This window comes from Pelodiscus sinensis, chromosome 6, assembly GCF_049634645.1.
Source record: "Pelodiscus sinensis isolate JC-2024 chromosome 6, ASM4963464v1, whole genome shotgun sequence".
Taxonomy (NCBI): Eukaryota; Metazoa; Chordata; order Testudines; family Trionychidae; genus Pelodiscus; species Pelodiscus sinensis.
The window spans coordinates 111,766,188-111,785,441 of NC_134716.1; positions in this window are offsets into that span (position 1 = coordinate 111,766,188).

A 19,254-nucleotide genomic window follows, 5' to 3' on the forward strand; every position below is an offset into this window, starting at 1 on the left:
TACCCTCGCTAAGCTCTGAAAAGTCAACCACTCAGAGACTTCAAACAACAGGGCTGATCAAAGATTTAAGGATCAGAGACATGTAGCCCTTGCTAAGATATCAAGAAACAGAACCTCTCTGGGCTGCTGACTAGATGAAGTGATGAGTTGTTTGAAGGACTGTGAAACCTGCAGAAGTTTTTACCCCTAGCCACCTAGTCCAAAGCTGACTAATGTTGGTAGAAACCAAAATTTGATACCATATTAAGATTGCTCCACAGTTTATGTATAATGGGTTGGTGGTCTCTGCTTACCTCCTAATGGATCAATATCTACATCACAAAAGCTACCAGAGATTTTGCACAAGGGTTGAATTGGCCTGAAGAGTGGACTACATTCTTTCCTACAGAGGTGATTCCTTCTGAACAGGGCTGGGTCACACCCTGCATTGAGACTGTCTAGTGTGTGCCTACTCTGGTCCAGATTGCGAACTCCAATAGCACAGAAGTCACTCACACAAAACAGACTTTTGTTTTGTATAGCATAAAATAGATTTGCCATGGTTTGAAAAGAGAAAACTGCATTTCTACCAGGGCCAACCATGTATCGTTAGGAAGAACCTCTTTCAATCACATCCTCTGAAATGTCAGAGTCTATGTGATTCTTGGCTATTGCATGGGTAAGCCAATTGTAAATTAATCTTATGGGATAAATGTCAAGTTTTATTATTCTGATGTAAATGTTTAGGAACGTTTCCATCATTTTGTGTGTGCAGGGGTGGGAAAAATAGGATGCACAATTCCTATTAATAAAGGCAGTTACATGCCTAATTTCATGTGCACTGCACTGAAAAATTACTTCTTCATATCTAAAGCATGTTCCTAGTTTTTTTTAAAAAAGGAATCAAGATTGGGAAAACAGAAAGTCAACTTAGCTGCTGGAATATGCTACAAACAAATATTAAAATAAACTCAATGTTTAAAAAGATAAAGGATAAAGATGTCTGCAGTATATATACTGTACTTACAGCGAATTTACTAGCAGGTGCATATAATCAATCTGCTTTTTTAGATACATCTACACTAGAGACTGTAGACATGTCCATTATCCATGTGCGACACTGCACTATAACCCTTCTAATGTCCACATCTAAATGCCAGAAACATGTCTAAAGGTACGTGGAGGGTGAGTAAACTGGCACAGATAAAAGGTGTGAGAAGTATTTGCCTTGTTTGGGGCACTGCTCCGTGTCCATGCCAGTCTGCAGTCTGTGTTTGTGGGTAACTGGAATGTATGTGCTCTTGAGTTGCAACCGTCCTCCACCCCATTCTCACAAGGCACTGAATCCTTTTCTACCTCACCTTTACCAAATCCATAAAGGTCAGAACAGCTTTCCTCTGCACTTTTTACAGATCAATAGAGGTGAACATAGATCCAGTTCCCAAAGCAGGTGGTTGTCCCCCTGAGCATACTCAGGTGCTGATCAGTACAAGGTCGGAGTACACTGTCCTCCACAACATGCACCTGTACTGGAAATATACTGGTGCCGGCGGGCATTCTGTGTGCTCAGGCCCAGTGCTGGGTGTGCTTCAAGCACTTGAGGTATCTGTATAGGAAGGCCAAAGACTTGGAAGGTTCATTGACCATGTTCCTTCTATGAAGAGCCTTCTAGATGCTCTTAAGGGATCCCAGAAAGGAGCCTGAAATTGGATCCCAAGACCATCAATCCCTATACAACATGTATTTTCCACACATGACTTACTGTTATCTCATCTGATGTTTCAGGCTTATCCATTGTTATCTTGTCCATTGGAAATGAATCCCTTGGTGTTCCCCTCATCTTAGCGACTACAGACATTCTGTATCCGGGCTTCTTAGGATTCCTACCTAGACCTTTTCCATTTTGCTTATCCTAGAACACTTCAGCCAGTTCTCTGGGATCCAAAACACTCAGTTCAACTCTGGATTTCATCACTCGGGGGTCTTTTATTTGGCGTACAAGTTGTAGGTGCACTTTCTGAGCACTGAACAGAGGTTTTCAGAAAACTACTCATGCTGATTCCAAGATCTCTTGTTTGAACGCTAATGGCTAATTTAGATACAGGCAGTCCCTGGGTTACGTACAAGATAGGGACTGTAGGTTTGTTCTTAAGTTGAATCTGTATGTAAGTCGGAACTGGCGTCCAGATTCAGCCGCTGCTGAAACTGACCGCCAGTTCTGACTTACATACAGATTCAACTTAAGAACCCCAAGCGTCCCCAAGTCAGCTGCTGCTGAAACTGATCAGCGCTGATTCCAGGAAGCCTGGGGCAGAGCAACTGTGCCTCGGGCTTCCTGTAGTCAGTGCTGGTCAGTTTCAGCAGCAGCTGACTTGGGGACGCCTGGGGCAGAGCAGCTGGGGTGCTGCTGGGTTGCTCCAGTAGCACCGCTCCTCGGCGCTACTGGACCAACCCAGCAGCACCCCAGCTGCTCTGCCCCAGGCGTCCTGATTCAGCCACTGCTGAAACTGACCAGCAGCGGCTGAATCAGGACGCCTGGGGCAGAGCAACTCGGGGCAGAGCACATTAGCTGCGCCTGGGGCAGAGCAGCCTGGGGCAGAGCACACTAGCTGCGCCCCCCCCCCCCCAGCAGACCAGGGACACGGGGAGCGAAGCCGCAGTGGCAGTGGGGTGCCACACCTCTGAGGCTTTGCTCTGGCAAAGCCTCAGAGGTGCGGGACCGCCCGCGGCTGGGGCTTCGCTCCCGGTGCCCCTGGTCTGCTGGAGACGGTCTCCAGCAGACCAGGGGCACCGGGAGCAGCTTTTCTCACTGTGGAGGTCAAGGTGGCGGATCGCTGCCTGTGAGCTCCGGGGCGAGAAAGCCCCGTTCATAAGTGCGGATCCGACACAAGTCGGATCTGCGTAAGTCGGGGACTGCCTGTATTATATATACATATATACACAGAGAAAGAGAAGAGATAATTTCTCCCAATGTTCATTACTGCCATCAATGTTGAATTTCATCTGCCATGTTATTGTTCAGTCATCCAGATTTGTGCAATCCTGTTATAACTCTTTGCAATCAGCTTCAGATTTAACTATCTGCAAATTTTGCACCTGTACAATTTACTCCCTTTGTCAAATTAATGAATATACTGAACAGCAGAGGTCTCAGTACAGATCCTTGGGATCATGTTATTTACCTCTTTCCACTGTGAAAACTGACCATCTATTCCTACCATTTACTTCCTGTCTTTAACCAGTTCCTTGATCCATGAGAGGACCTTTCCTTCTGATCCTTTGACTATTCAGTATCCCTGCGGCTACGTCTACATTGGCAAGATTTTGTGCAAATACTTTTAATGCAAGAGTTTTTGCATTAAAGTATTTGTGCAAGAGAGCGTCTATACTGGCATGTGCTTTTGCGCAAGAGATGTGCTTTTGCACAAAAGCATCCATGCCAGTGTAGATGCTCTCTTGCGCAAGAAAGCTCCGATGGCCGTTTTAGCCATCGGGCTTTCTTGCGCAAGAAATTCATGTTGCCTGTCTACACTGGCCTCTTGCGCAAGAACACTTGTGCAAGAGGGCTTATCCCTGAGTGGGAGCATCATAGTTCTTGAGCAAGAAGCACTGATTTCTTACATTAGAATGTCAGTTTCTTGCGCAAGTACTCACAGCCAGTGTAGACAGGTGGCAAGACTTTGCGCAAATCGGCTGCTTTTGCACAAAATCTTGCCAATGTAGACACAGCCTGAGAGTCTTTGGTGAAGGACCTTGTACAAAGCTTTTTGAAAATCCAAGTATGGTGTATGGAATGGATTACTCTAATCTATATGCTGTGACAGACCCAGACTAAGTGGCTGCAGCAGTCTGGTACAAAATAAGTATATTGGTCACTGAATGAATAGTTTGTTTTTTCTGAGTGACCAAGCCAGGGGCTGCTCCAGAGCAATCAGGAATGTACTAGAACCAATTAAATCAGGCAGACACCATAGGACACCTGGAGCCAATTAAGAACTTGCTAGAAGCAATTAAGAGAGACAGGCTAACCAGAACACCTGCAGACTATTAAGAACATGCTGGGACTAGTTTAAAAGACTGCTCCAGGGAGGGTATCATGCCTTGAAAGAGCTGGGTGGATGAGAATGGTCAGGTACTAGGAGTAAAGTGCTAGGTGAATTGTTTGGTGCTGTAGCCCAGGGCAGGGCTATAGCTCTGGTAATAGAGGAAAAAACTACCTGTTGTCATTAAGATGCTTGGGCTGGAATCCAGAGGACTAGAGCTCTTCTCCACACAACCACAGAGACATTCCCTGAGAGGGAATAATGAGACTAAGGAGGTTTTTCACACCAAATCCATTGACTGGCCTATGATGGTGACTCTTGCCTCCAGAAAAGGAGAGAGGCTATGTCGAGTGGGTCAGAGACAGCATGCCTCAGTGGCTCAAACTGCCTAGGAACACAGGATCCTGGAGGTTAAACTGGAGCTTTGCCACAATGCTTATTGACCACCTCAAAGTGTTCTGGTAGAGTGGTGAGGCATGACCGCCAATTACAAAAGCCATGTTGATTGACTTTCCCAACATGTTGTATGTTTCTGTTTTGGTTTTTTTTTTAAGTGTTTGATCATTCTTTTCTTTGCTATTGTTTCTACCTACATGCAGAGTACTGAAGCTCATTGGCTATAGTTACCAGTTTCACCTCTGAAGTCCTTTTTAAAAATAAGTGCAACATTTAACTACCTTTGGGAGCCTCATTTCAGTGACAGATTAGGTACTAGCGATACTAGTTCTGCAATTTCACATTTGAGTTCCTTCAGACCTCTTGGGTGAATGCCATCTGGTCTTGGTGATTTATTATTGTTTATCAATTTTTTTCCTCTGGTGGGGTATGTTCCCCCACATCCTCTGTAGTGAAGACTGTTGTAAACAATTAATTTAGTTTCCCTGCAATGGCTTTGTCTTCAATGAATGCTCCTCTATCACCTTGGTTGTCAAGTAGCCCACTGCCTATTTGGACAGCTTCTTGCTTCTGATATATTTAAAAAATTGCTACTGCTAATATTTTTGCATATTTAGCAAGTTGCTAATTATTCTTTCACACTTAACTTGCCAGAATTTGCAATACTTCCTATATCTTTAGTAGGATTTTACTTTCTCCATTACTCTGCTGTTTAGCTATGGTGATATTCTTCTGATCTTATCCTCTATGCTGATTTGCATGTTAGCACATTCTGGGGTGCAATCCAAACCAGTGAGAGGTTATGTCATTGCTATGACCTTGGATACCTCACAATGCTTTGCTGTGTAGCTCCCACTCTGGACAACTCACAACCAGCCTACTATTATGCAGAACACTGTGGCTATGTCTACACTCGCAGCTTCTTGTGCGAGAAATATGCAAATGAGGCTAAGCGTGGAATATTGCTGAGCCTCATTTGCATGCCTAATGAGCTGCCATTTTTGCAGAAGAGGTTCTTGCACCAGAAGGATTATGCAAGAGAGTTTTTCTTGCACAAGAAGGGGCAGTGTAGACAGCTCCTTCTGGCACAAGAGCATCTTCTGCAAAAATGGTGGCTCATAAGGTATGCAAATGAGGCTAGACAATATTCCACGCTTATCCTCATTTGCATATTTCTCACGCAAGAAGCCACGAGCGTAGACATAGTGGCTGCATCTAGACTGGCAAGTTTTTCCGCAAAACTGGCCGCTTGATTTTGCACAAAAGCACTGACATTCTACTGTCTGAAATCAATGCTTCTTGCGCAAATGCTTTGACCTTCCCATTCGGGCAAAAGCCCTTTTCCGGAAATGTTTTTGTGCAAGACGGCCAGTGTAGACAGCTAAAAACTGTTTTGTGCAAAAAAAGCCCCGATGGCAAAAATGGCGATCGGGACTTTCTTGCGCAAAACCACGTCTAGATTGGAATGCCAATCTAGATGCTCTTTTCCACAAATGCTTTTAACAGAAAAACTTTTCTGTTAAAAGCATTTGCGGAAAATCATGCCAGTCTAGATGCAGTCCGTGTACTAGGCAACCTCGTCCACCAGTTTTAATCCTAGCAGCCTGTTTACAACCCCTCTGTGGCTTTCATCCTTCCTTACTAATTGCCAAGTGACCCCTTGCTCCTAGTCCTTAATTTTCCCACAGCTGTGTGCTCTGCACTGTCTGACAGTTCAGAGAAATAATATGGTTCATGTTCACCTTTTTAGGAGAAAAAAATCCACACAGGTTTCCCCAATCACTTTAAGTATATAAACACAACATTGGATTAGAGTAAGAGTACAAAAAGTTTATTTAGAAAAGCTAGGATTTTGTGAATTCTAATAGAAGAGAAAGTAAGTGTTACAAGCAAATAAGGGAAAACATATCTAAAATTAAATCTAGCAGGTTTAGGTTCAAGACTTGGTTTAAAGATGGCCACTGTCACCCAGTCTTTCAGCAAGTTGGTGACTGACCCTCTCAGACTCAAAGGTGCAGGTGAAAATGAAAGGCTGGGGGGGGGGGGCAGGAGTCTGGATGCAGTTAGGGAGCAGCTACCCATACTGTGACCTCTCCCCTTGTGGCTTAGGAGCAACAGGGATAGGAAACAAAGGAGTATGGAGCTAGGGGAGGTTTCTGTATTGGGTCTTACTCAGCCCTAGCCTAGCCCCATCTGCTCATGCTGGGCCCCGTGTAGAATAGGAGCCACCAGCACCAGATTTTTTGGAAGCACATTCAGAGATATGCATAGAGGTGCTGGTATCATCAGCAGTGGTAAGAACCTATAACAAGTGCGTCTACCTGCTCATACCACATTCATATGCTATTAAAGTAGCCTTAAAAATACGATAGAAAATGTAGCTGTGTCAGTCTGGTGTAGCTGAAGCAAAATACAGGACTATGTAGCACTTTAAAGACTAACAAGATGGTTTATTAGGTGATGAGCTTTTGTGGGCCAGACCCACTTTCTCACATCAAATAGTGGAAGAAAATAGTCACAACCATATATACCAAAGGATACAATTAAAAAAAACACATATGAAAAGGGCAAATCAAATTTCAGAACAGAAGGTGTATGGGGGGGAAGGTAAATGTCTGTGAGCTAATGATATTAGAGGTGACCCAATTATCACCTCTAATATCATTAGCTCACAGACATTTACCTTCCCCCCCATACCCCTTCTGTTCTGAAATTTGATTTGCCCTTTTCATATGTGTTTTTTTTAAATTGATCCTTTGGTATATATGGTTGTGACTATTTTCTTCCACTATTTGATCTGAGGAAGTGGGTCTGGCCCACGAAAGCTCATCATCTAATAAACCATCTTGTTAGTCTTTAAAGTGCTACATAGTCCTGTATTTTGCTTAAAAATATGAGTATTTGGAGAACAAACCTTCACATATTGCTTCCTTAATTCAGCTCCACACATCTGCCATGATTATATTACATGGAAATATGATATAGAAATAACACTAAAGCACACACACAGCATTTCACTTGAACAGGCACAACTGTGTATATTTGCTGTATATGCAAAACATTGAGGAATCAAATTTAAATTTAAATATCAGTATAAAGCTTGTCCTTGATATACCCATGTGTTCTAATGTTTAAATGCTACTGATGTAAAGTACATGTAAGGAATTAATATTGGGATAAGTCTCACATGCTACTTTATTATTTCAGCTGCATCATTAATTATATGGCAGTAACACCCAGAATAGCCCTGGCACCACACAGACATTAGGAGAAAAATAGTCCTGACCTAAACAACTCTCAACCTTAAAAAGAAACAAACAAAAAAAACCCATCCCACAGAGGAAGAAGTAGATGAAAAGTGGAAGAATTCAGCATACAAAGCGGACAAGAGCACGATAGATCATATCCCAAATTCTCATATTCAAGGACTGGTTCCTGAAAATGCAGTATGTTTTTGTAGTTTTTTCATCCCTTTTTTTTTTCTTGTGGTGGAATCCCTCAGAAGTGATAAGAGACTCAGTTCTTAGCAATTGTCATTATTTATTATGAGCACAGCTGCAATGCAGCAGGCTGAGGGGCTATAGAAACGGGAGGATGTGGCAGTGAACACGTGTGGGGGAGGGCAGAGCTCAGGAAGACTGGGGTGGGAGGTGGGGGGCAGGGACTCACTGCTGCCAGCTCTACCGCTCACAGCATCTCCCACTTCTCTTTATCCCTGGACCCAATGTGCTGCTCAGAGAAGTCATCGTACCTTTGCAGCAGCCGCTCAATGGACCATGATGTGCTGCCCCTCCTCCCCCACTGGACAAGTCACCCCCGGGGTGCAGGACCAGCAAGGGGCCCCAGTCAGTAAGAGCTGCCTGCCCTAATAGGCTCAGGTCTGCATGGTACCACCGTTGTCACCATCTCCCCGCTGTACCTGCTGGACACTTGCTGGGGAGGCTCCAAGCCCCACCCCGAGTGCCCCTCCTCACCATAGCAGCCCGAGGGGAGGGGCCCCAGCTACACTCATCATTTATCACTCATTCTGGCATTTTCTAGAAACTTTGCAAGTCTTCTCGAATATTCTCTGTAACAGACAATGTGACGGACACCTCTCCTTTTATAATAGTATAGATTATGCCTAAAAGTGCACTAGATACTTTTCAATCTACTATATATTCTAAAGAGTCTGTCTGATCAAGAACTCCTCCTCAATGGTAAGAGCTAGGACCAACAAATTCATTATACAGCTTCCTCTTATCACAACTTAAAGCCATATAAGGGTTTGGTTGTGCCAGGAAAACGGGATGTGCCTGGAATGGGATTGCTTCTTATAAAACCAAACAGAAAAGAAACAGAATCATCAAATCAAGTACAATCCTCAAAACTGACATATCTGAGCAAATGTTGAAAGAGACTGAACCAAAATGAGCCAGGTAAATAAGATGTAGCTGGAATTGGATTGCTTCTCTATAAGCCTTGCAGAAAAGGGATAACAGAGAAATTTGGAGTAGTGCTCTGTTTTGGCACTACCCGGCAACTCCAGGTAAACCTGATAGGGAAGTGAAAACACACGGACCTTCCCTCTATGAGCTTTACACTCATTTTAAACATGAAGTAATATATAGGAATAGCCACACAGTTTGGGAAAGATAAGGAAAGAAACTATACGAGAGCAAAAATATCATCAGTTCGGATGTTTATATTCAAGCATACATGTTAAGTGCCTTTTTTTCTTCAATTCACTTGAGGATTTTCTTTTGGGGAAAAATATGAACTTAATAAAACTGTTAAAATGGTGAATGATCATTTTCCCCTCCCACCTTTTGATACATCAAATGTTTGCAGTGCATTGGTTTGCCTATTAAAAGTAGCCATTATCTCTTGATGTCTATAGTAAATGTTCAACTTTATGTTAATAACCTTTTCCACCCACCACTACTGCAATTTCCACATTTCCTGCCATATAATCAGACTTTTGTCTAGCTCAGCTTGTACTGTTAAAAGTAGCTGCAGAATTCTAAAGTGCACTGACTCCTATAAATCCCTGGCACTACATAGAAATGGGCCCCAGGCCCCTTTGCTGCAGGAATCCTGTGTCAGCCACACACACATGGCCTACCTTCTCACTCTTCACATTCACTGCTAAAGGCCATGCAAGCTGCTAAGCTTTTGTTGTTGTTGTTTTCTTTAAATATTATTTTGTGTTTCTGGCAGAGTGATAAAACTGCAGTAACCAGCTGGCACCGCATCTTCCTTTTGATTGCAGCATTGATTGTGCACCACATGCCCTTTTCCTTCTCCTCCTCCTCCTCCTCAGTTTGCTACATCACTGGAGTTGATTGCTGTGGCCACTCATAGGGAAGGTTTGGCAGCTGCAAGACCCAGATGCCAATTTCTTTCGGCCATGGCCTCTGGGTGTCAGCTTGTTTCCCTGTTTGGCATCTCCTCTGGCAACAAAACCTGTTCTGTGTCAGTGTGTCAGCTGCAAAATGAAACAGTTATCAATAAAATACATCAGAGAGAGACATGTAAATACTGGAAGGAGAAAAACTCATTTGATGTTTACATGAGAGAACAAAGATACCTAGGAACCCTACAACAGCAACTAACATGTTATTGGTAAATAACAGTCTGAGTAGCTTAAACAACATGATTGTGTAACCTTTTAGTGGGGCCGTGTTTATTTTGATGCCCTTTTCCAATGTCTAACACACCCTGCAACTCACGTAGAAAAGGAGCTAGTGACCCAAAATTCGGTCATTGAAAATTTTCAGCAAGGATTACACAAGGTCGACCACCCTACAATCTTAAGTACCGACTTTATGAAATCTTACGATAAACATAACAGCATGGCTTCTTTATCTTCACAGTTATACATAAACATAAATAAAGAAAACAAATTAAATCCAAATAGGTCAGTCCCCACAGAAACACAGTGAGAAGAAACTCCAAGGGCCCAAAAGCTAAGGTGAGTTCACCTGAGTGAGCCTTGGATCATCAAATTAAAATATATGCTGTTGAGTCAAAAGCAATATCTTCCCTTCACTTGCTTGTAGAAATTTTCATCTGGAATCCATAGAAACTCTTCCTCCTCCTCTACTGATATAATTCAATTAGCTGGTCAGCTAACTGATTAACCAACCATTAAGTTAAGTATATAATTTTAAAAACCCTAACCCTATTACAAGAAAAATAGAATACTGAGCTTAGCAAAAGAAGTGATGTTTGCCCATTATCCCATTTAAATAAAAGAAAAGTTGAAATATCATACTAGTTGAGACAATTTAACTTAAACAGTTTGGCTAAAAATCAAACATTCAAAATATATATTTAAAATAAATGAAATTAATTTTCCCTCTCAGTTTCTCCTGTCTATAATTAACACTGTCAAGTCTCCCTGTCGGAGAGTTAACAGTATCACTAACCTGTTGCAAAGCAGAGTTAAGGAAGAGTAGCCTGCTTTCCGCTCCTAGCCCAGCTTCTCCCAACCCACATGGGGCATATGGCCTTTTGTAAAGCAGCTACACTGACTATTTGCCTTCATGGACCCTGAGCCCAGCAAAAGGAAACCTACTGAGGATATCCCAAACTACCACACCTAATTCCAGAAACTTCGGAGTGAGGAAAGCTACTTGTGCATCTGCCTAGAAAGATGGGCAATGGGTATAATAGGCCAGGGAAAGCCTGGTGCTGCCATGGCCAAGGAACCCTGATTGCTGGGTTTGGAGAGAGATATTTTTGATTTATTATTCCTCAGAGCAGTGCTGTCCTTACAAATCATGGTGCCCTACACAGCCTGACCATCTGCACCATCTGCCCCGCTCGCATAGGAGGAGAGCTGACTGCTCCATGGTGTGACGGTGCATTGGGGTTTTCCCATCTCCTGCACCCCCGTAATGGCATGGACAGACTCCACCAGCCAGTAGAATAGAGGGAGTTTATTGCTTCTCCAGGATACAGCACAGCACAGATGTAATCTGGTTCCAGGGCAGGCCTAGGATGCCTCAGCCCCCCTTGAGATGGGGGAGACTGGGCCCCTAAATTCCAGCCCCTTTCCCTAGGCTGTCTCCTCCATGCTCCCAGACAGAAACTAACCTCTCTTCCAGCCCTGTCCCCCAGCCAGGGCGGCATTCCACCTTCCTTTGTTTCTCTCCCTGGGGGGAGCTGGTCAGACAGGTTGAGAGACCCTCTATGCATAATGACTCATCCCCTGCCCTGCTGGGCCGTGCCGCAGCCAGCAGCCAGTGGAGGTCACCCACAGCCCACTGCCCAGCATAGCAACCAGCAAGGTACCCCCCCACACACTATGTCACACATGGGTAGGCCGGTTCATCAGGCTGTGGGGTCCTGGGAGCAGAGCCAGGCCTGTGAAGGGCAGGAAATGGGCTGGCAGAAGAGGTACAGATGCCAGTCTATGAATGGTGCAACTTGAGCTGCAGGCCAGAGGCAGAGCAGGCAGAGACCATGCAGCTGTCCAGAGATGAGCGGCAGTTTCCTCTTTTTCCAGAAGGGGAAACAATTGGTGAGAGGCAGCTCGGGGCAGCCAGCAGAGACTGGGAGTAGATGGGGCTGAGTGGAAACCACTGCTTCCAATGTATCTTATTTGCAGGAGCACCCAGCAGTGAGTGAAGGTTACTATTTGACAGTAAAGAAATTGTGGGGCTAGGTCTTCTACAACCATACATCTCCTTTCACCCAAATGGACCGGGGCAGGATGCTTCTACAGAGGCCACTACCTCAGGTGGAACACTGCTGTTTGGACTATAGAGAGCATGCACCAAACTAGAGGGCCATAGGTAGGAAATAGTATCAATCTACTAGACTTGGCTATCTGCCAGGAAGATCCTTCTGTTGTAACTTCATGCAGGTTCTAGCAGAGAGGGAGGGCTCAGGTCCCTTTACCATGCCCTCTTAAAAACTGAAGCCTGAAGGAGTGGAGATTCCTTGCCAAAGGTAAGGAACCAGGTACCTCTGCTGCCCAATCAATGATGCACACTAACAGTTAGGCTGCCTGTCCCTCTGAGCAGCTAGATAATTATCTGAGAAGCTAGATAATTTCATGGAGGTTAGGTCCATAAAAGGCTATTAGCCAGGGGATAAAATGGTGTCCTTGGCCTCTGTTTGTCAGAGGCTGGAGAGAGATGGCAGGAGACAAATCGCTTGATCATTGTCTTCGGTCCACCCTCTCTGGGGCACCTGGTGCTGGCCACTGTCGGCAGACAGGATACTGGGCTAGAAGGATCTTTGGTCTGACCCGGTACGGCCGATCTTATGTTCTAACACTTTTTTGTTGTTTTCAAACCCCTTTTCTCGTGTTATGCTTGTTCCTGTTGTTAGAACAACATATTGCTCAACTTTAAGAATATTGCTTTGGGCAACTAAAGCTCCTGGAGGAATGAACCGCAGGTATCCAAACTCAGTTGGACCTGCAAGATGATTTATGGTCAATATGCATGGTACCCAGTCACAGGAGAGCTGCGTGCTTCCACCTCTGGAGAGGTGAAGGCATAAAGCCTGAGACATGAGAGAGTGCAACTCAGGATTTTTCACTAAATAGTATTAAGCAAGTTTAAACATTGTTCTTCTTCAAAGAAAGATGTAGCCATAGCACATTTTACAGAACAGATGATAACACCCTGCTAATGCTCTGTCTACACTGTATTACTCCTCTTCTGGCAATAATAATGTTTAAACATAGGCCCAAATAACAACTTCAGCGGAAGTGTAGACAAGGTCTCAGCAAGGAGATGTCATGATGACCATTGTGGAGGCAGACAGAACTTTTCACAGAGCTCTGAAAATAGACTAAAAAATGTTTCACACATTGCGTAGGTCTTTGTCTTGTCACTCCAGCCCACTAGTCTGGAATCAAACTCCACATCAAACACAATGACAGACACTTGGGGAACCATCCAGTCAAAGAACGCCTCCTGAAGAACAGCCTGGTGTCATTGTTGAATGCCAGCCTGTGAAAAGCTGGGGTATTACTGAACATTTCCAGTGTACCACTGTTTCTTCTTCTTCCTACTACTTTTCCACCGAATGAACTGCTAATGGTCCCAGAACTGAGGGAAGAGATGCAAAAACTCAGGAGCCTGTGTCTTATTTTGCTTCTGAAAGCAATCAGTATTATGGTGCTGCCACATATGTCATTCAAACCATATTGCAGAGACAAGGTGGGTGAGATAATATCTTTTATTGGACCAACTGCTGTTAGTGAAACAGAGACAAGCTTTCACGCTTACATAGAGCTCTTCTTTGGGTCAAAACATACATTGTTCCAGGTTCAATCAAACCTTTTTGTAACACTTACCAATATAGAATATAATTTATGATTCATTAAATAAAGATAAAGATTACATTTTATTCTCTACTAGAAGATTTACTCGGATCCTTAACTCACCTGGCCCCAAACTGCTGTGCTGAGAAAGGGCTGGGGTTGTCCTCTCTCCCCAGGAAAGCCTGCATACTGAAACCCTCATCCCCACCTCCACCCCAGAACAATGATTTAAATGAGAAAAACCCAAAACTTATTTGAGTTAAGGACCTGAGCAATATTGGGTAAATCATCTAGTTACATATATGCAAATCACCTGGCATTAGCCCCTTATCTCTCTGTGGGCCACTAGAGGCTACCATAATATAAACAGGGGGATTATTGTTGTTAATAAGAAGTAAAAGTCTCCTTTTTGTGATCTGAAAGTGATGAATCAGGTATTGTTTGCCTTATGAAACTTTCACTTTCACTAAGGGTACGTCTAGACTACAAGAGTCTTTCGAAAGAGGCTTTTTCAAAAGAATCTTTCAAAAAAGCCTCTTTCGAAAGAGAGTGTCTAGAGAGCTGCTTTTTCGAAAGAGAGCACTCAGGCAATCTGGATGCTCTCTTTCGAAAAAGCACAGTTTGCATTACATAGCGCCTTTTTTTGAAAGAGCACTTTCGAAAAAAGGCGTTATTCCTTGTAAAATGAGGTTTTCCACAGTCGAAAAAATGTGACAGCAGTCTAGACACAGGGGAAGTATTTTTTTTAAAAAGGCCACTTTTTTCGAAAAAACTCTGTAGTCTAGATACACCCTTATAGTACACAGATAACAGGGAAGAAGGGACATACGATATAATGGTATCAAGTCTGGATGGGTAAGGGACCCCAGATGTGTTGAATCAGTCCTGACATAAATCAAACACTGAGCACTTGGGATTAGGAGGAAACTTCCCTAAATATATGTTATAGCATAATTGTCAGTATTAGGATGGAGGCGGTGAGTTGCACCTTTTTCTGAAGATTGTGGCATTGGTCACTTCATTAAGAAAGGACATTGAAAAGTGGACCACTGATCTGATTCACTGTGGCATTCCTATGATTCCATGACTTGTAAACTCCATGCAGGGTCACCACAATGCAACGAGGGTCGGAGGGACAGAGGGGTATGGCCCCAGCTCTTCTAAAAGTGGGAGGGTGATGCTCTCCCACTTCTCAGTGGCCATACGGGCAAGTAATGAGAGGGAGGGAGGGGACAGAGATGAGCCAGTGGGACATAGAGTGAGGGAAGAGCCTCAGGAACAAAGGGCAGTGTGAGGGCAGATGCTCAGGAAGAAGCGGAAGACCAGAGTTTGGGGCCATGGTTCAGGTGACAGTACCCCCAAATTTTTAGGAAACTTCCATCAACCCTGACCTCTATATATTTAAAGAAATTTGGTGTGTATACCCTGTTGTACCAGTTAAATATGACTTAACAGAATATCCAGTAGTGATATAACTTTTGGTTTGCCATGGTGAATCTTACCTGGTTGGAAGATATGATTCAGTACTGATAAGTGAGTGCATTGCGAATGTAACTGGGCTGTACATTGATTGAGTTGTGTTCAGAACTGGAAAAGAACTGTGGTAGAAGTGAGTCAGTTCTTATCTCCTGAATCAAGCACTCCTGAATCAAAGTATAATTTGTACCTGCAAGTGGTGCTTATCTGTCTGCTTGGGTGGTGACAGAGGACACCCTTGAAATGATCCCCTCGCTGACATCAGATTTCACCTCATCTAAGGATTAGGCCTATCTGTATTATTATATTACTCTAAAGAGGAGTATTCATTTGGGTCTAAGAGTCATGATGCCCCAAAGAAATAAACTATTCAACCAGTTCTTCAAAGCTAAATTCACAATGGACACTTAGAGTTGGATGTTAATGTCTCAAAAGGCTTTGGCGACTTTCTAGGAATTAGACTTAATGAGTGATATGCAGTGACTTGATATATTTCCATTACTCTCCTCTTTAATACTTAATGACTGATGATTAGGTTTATGTATCTGATCTGAAATCTGCAAGTTACATGGCAATTAATGTTTGAAGTACTCTGTAATGTCAAATAAAGTGATTATATTTGCAAAGTAATTACAGAATATACGTGCCTAATAAATAACACTTGGCACTTATATAGTTATATAATAACACTAGTTACCTGAGGATCTCTAAATGAAAAGATAACTAAAAATAATAGGAGTATCTCAAAGGCAAAAGGCATTTTCACTAATATTCCTCTTTAGAAATGATGTAATAATTCTTAGTAAGTATGTAGTCAAATCTCTCTGCACCCATTAACTAACTAATTCTCACAAGATGTCTTTGAGGTAGGTGAGTGAGAATTCTTTCCCCAATCAATGAAATGTGGATACGGAAGTGGGGATAAATAAATTGGTCCAGACTATACAGTGTCCAGTAAAGGTGCTCTGGTTAGAAAACAAGGCCACCTGCTTCCTAACCCATCATTCATTCCTGAAGGCCACACTGAGTTTCTCAAGAAGAGACCATAACTTATAATCTCACCACATTACTAACTGGCTACAAAGTGACTGTCTTCATTTAGGCAGGTTCTGCTTAGTTCCATGCCATGACTCTCTCAAGGGGTCATGACAGAGAAACAAGCAATGTGGCATGTTCTGTACTCAGAATATATGGCAGACTCATCTCCCTTCTTTGAGTTTACATGGTCATTAAAGTTGTCCCTAGGGCAGGGTTTTGAAGTTTTTATAACAAAGGAAAAGAATAAAGGGTAATTAAAAACTGAAACTCAACCATGTAGAACAAAAGCAGACAGTAAAAATCCCAAGCCACTGAGAGAATGAGGATACCGTCTCACAACAAAGTTTTAGTATATCTTAAGTGCCGGGTCCCCCTTTTGAACTAGTCAAAGCATGTCCAAATACAATAACAGATGCACATTTAATTCATTGTTCTGTAGTCAAAAAGTAAGTCTATACAAGAGTTTATCAAGGACCATTCAATATAAATAAGCTCTGTTATAAATCAGTCTGTGTTATATATTTCTGTGGCTATAGACAATGTGCCACCTGCAGTATCCCTATACGGTCTCCTTTTTCTAAATTGTGTGCTGGGAAATCTATGCCATTCAAAAGCACGTTCACATTAAGCCTTTCCTGCTCTTGTCTTCTCAATGTGGTAGGCTCCTTTTCCCCTCCCTCTCTTTTTCTTAGAACCAAATGATTCAGAAGGAGGGAGTCATGTAACTCTGAATGGTCCAGTCTCACTTGTTTCCATTACATGGACTTCATTTGAGCTTAATTCCTGGATGACCTTGAAGTTTAATTACAGACAAAAAAGATCAGTTACGTAACAGAGGCAGCAAAGCTAAATAAAACAAAAACAGAAGGGCCATATGCCACATAGCCCAGAAAAATCTAGAATCAAATTACACTCTTTGAATTATTTACAATATTTCTTCTTGCCAAATCTAAGCAAACATTCCACTTGCCTCAACGGCATCAACTCTCCTTTTAGAGCCTTAACTGTTTATTGTAAACTCAAGCATACAATAGCTCTTTCATAAAAGTTAACTGTATATTTCACATTAATAAATATTACAAGAATATCACGAATGCGTCCTTATTATAAAGCTTGATGTACATTTCATGAGATTCTAGCGGCTGTACTCAAAATTATTGTAAACAAGATGTTTTCTCTCAGGCCAAGTATTCTGCTAGTTTGAGTGATTGAATAAATATAGGAAACCAATATATTTAATAGCATTTTCTCACCACATACAGTAATGGAAAAAATAACAAGGCATAATATCATTATTATGGAGTGTATAAGCCCAGATTTACTAATTCTTAATACTCATCATAAAGCACCATATTATATACAGTACAAATGTTCAGTCAATCAAATTATTTAATTGACTGAACATGCCTACCCTTATTTTGAACTGGGAGCAATGACTGCCTTGTGCAAGGAGACAGTTTGTATAACAATTGGTCATTCCTTTTTGTAGACATCTACATTCAAAATTTAGATGCCAAAATATGGATTTAGTGACCGAACTTGGAAAATGTTTGCCAATAACTGTACAGCTTATGTACACAAACACTGAGACTAAGTCTACACTGGCACTTTACCGCGCTGGACCTCTCTGGCTCAGGGGTGTGAAAAAACAAACACACACAGCCTGGTCTTGACAAGTGTGAATGGCTCCCAGCATTGTTAGCTACCCTCCTTGTGGAAGTGGAGATCTTTCTCCCAGCACTCATGCCATGGCCACACTTTCAGTTGAAAGCACTGCTGTGACAGTGCTGCTGAGGACACGCTTTAAACTGGGACCACCCTCTAGTTCATCACAACTTGGGGCACAAATCTTCTCTTCACTATCCTGTCGTGGTCTAAATATCCACTTGCAACCTGCTGACATGAGTTAACAGTCATTAGAGTGATTTGAGGTAGACCCATGTCAAAGAAGTCTAGAGCGTACTGCTCTAATGAACTGTCAACACACATTAGCACAGGAAACATGGACAATTAATCTGAAGCAGGCAAGCACCAAGTAGATTCAAGCCACAACTTGTTGCACACTGGAGGTTTGTATAGATAAGTCCGTAGTTTCCTCATCTGGGAAATGGGCATAGTATTTGCTTATTTTCTCACAGAAATCTTTTGAGGGTTATGTACCATTTCTGTTTGAAGATATAAAATATGCTGTATTGTGACCATCTGTAGTCTGCACAACATTGAGTGCTAGGTGCTTTACAGACAGGTAAGATGACAAGGACTTTGACTTAGCAACCTCCTACTCTAGAAAGATAAAATACAAATAGAGTAGGGTGTGGTCTGTAGCAAAAACATTGGATAGTCTTTCCAAAAGTGCTTAAGTGACTTAGGCACAATTCCCATTGACTTTCAGTAGCAGTTGATCTCCTAAGTCCTTTTGATGCTTTTGAAAATTACATTCAGTGTGAATGCTGGTGTCATTTTACACTCATGCTAGTTCTCTGATTTTTCTTTGTGCTTCTGTACAGAGGACACTACTTTATAGGAGGCAGGACCTTGGCAGAAAGTGAATGTAAGGAGGGATTTAAAGGACAGACAAGGTGAGGGTTGGTGGTCTGATCCTGAAAGGGACATAGAAGAAAGTCAGTAAGGATCTAATAAAGTAGGCAAGAAGGAAGGGAAGCAAGAATGTTGGGAGGGATCATGAAGAAGACTGTAAATTCTAAGAATTATTATTATTTTATACATTATTATTTAGCAAAGGGAGAAATCAAACATTTTAATCATTTATGCTTTATGCTTTAAAATGTTTTTTTTTGTTGTTGTTTTTGTTTCCTGTCCTCTCTGGGCTATTCTCTCTTAGAGCCAATACTATTAGTCTAACTGCATCGTGGTGTAATATCCTATTTACAGACCTAAGTACCCACAGGTCAGTGTATGTTATGTCACCCTTTGAGCTTGATCCACAGAGAATGAGAGTCTATTATAGTGTGTTGCTACAAAGTCTGACTCTATAGAGCAAGCTGTTGACAGGCATACTTTAAGTTCTAGAGGTCGTTGATGTATCAGCCAAGATGA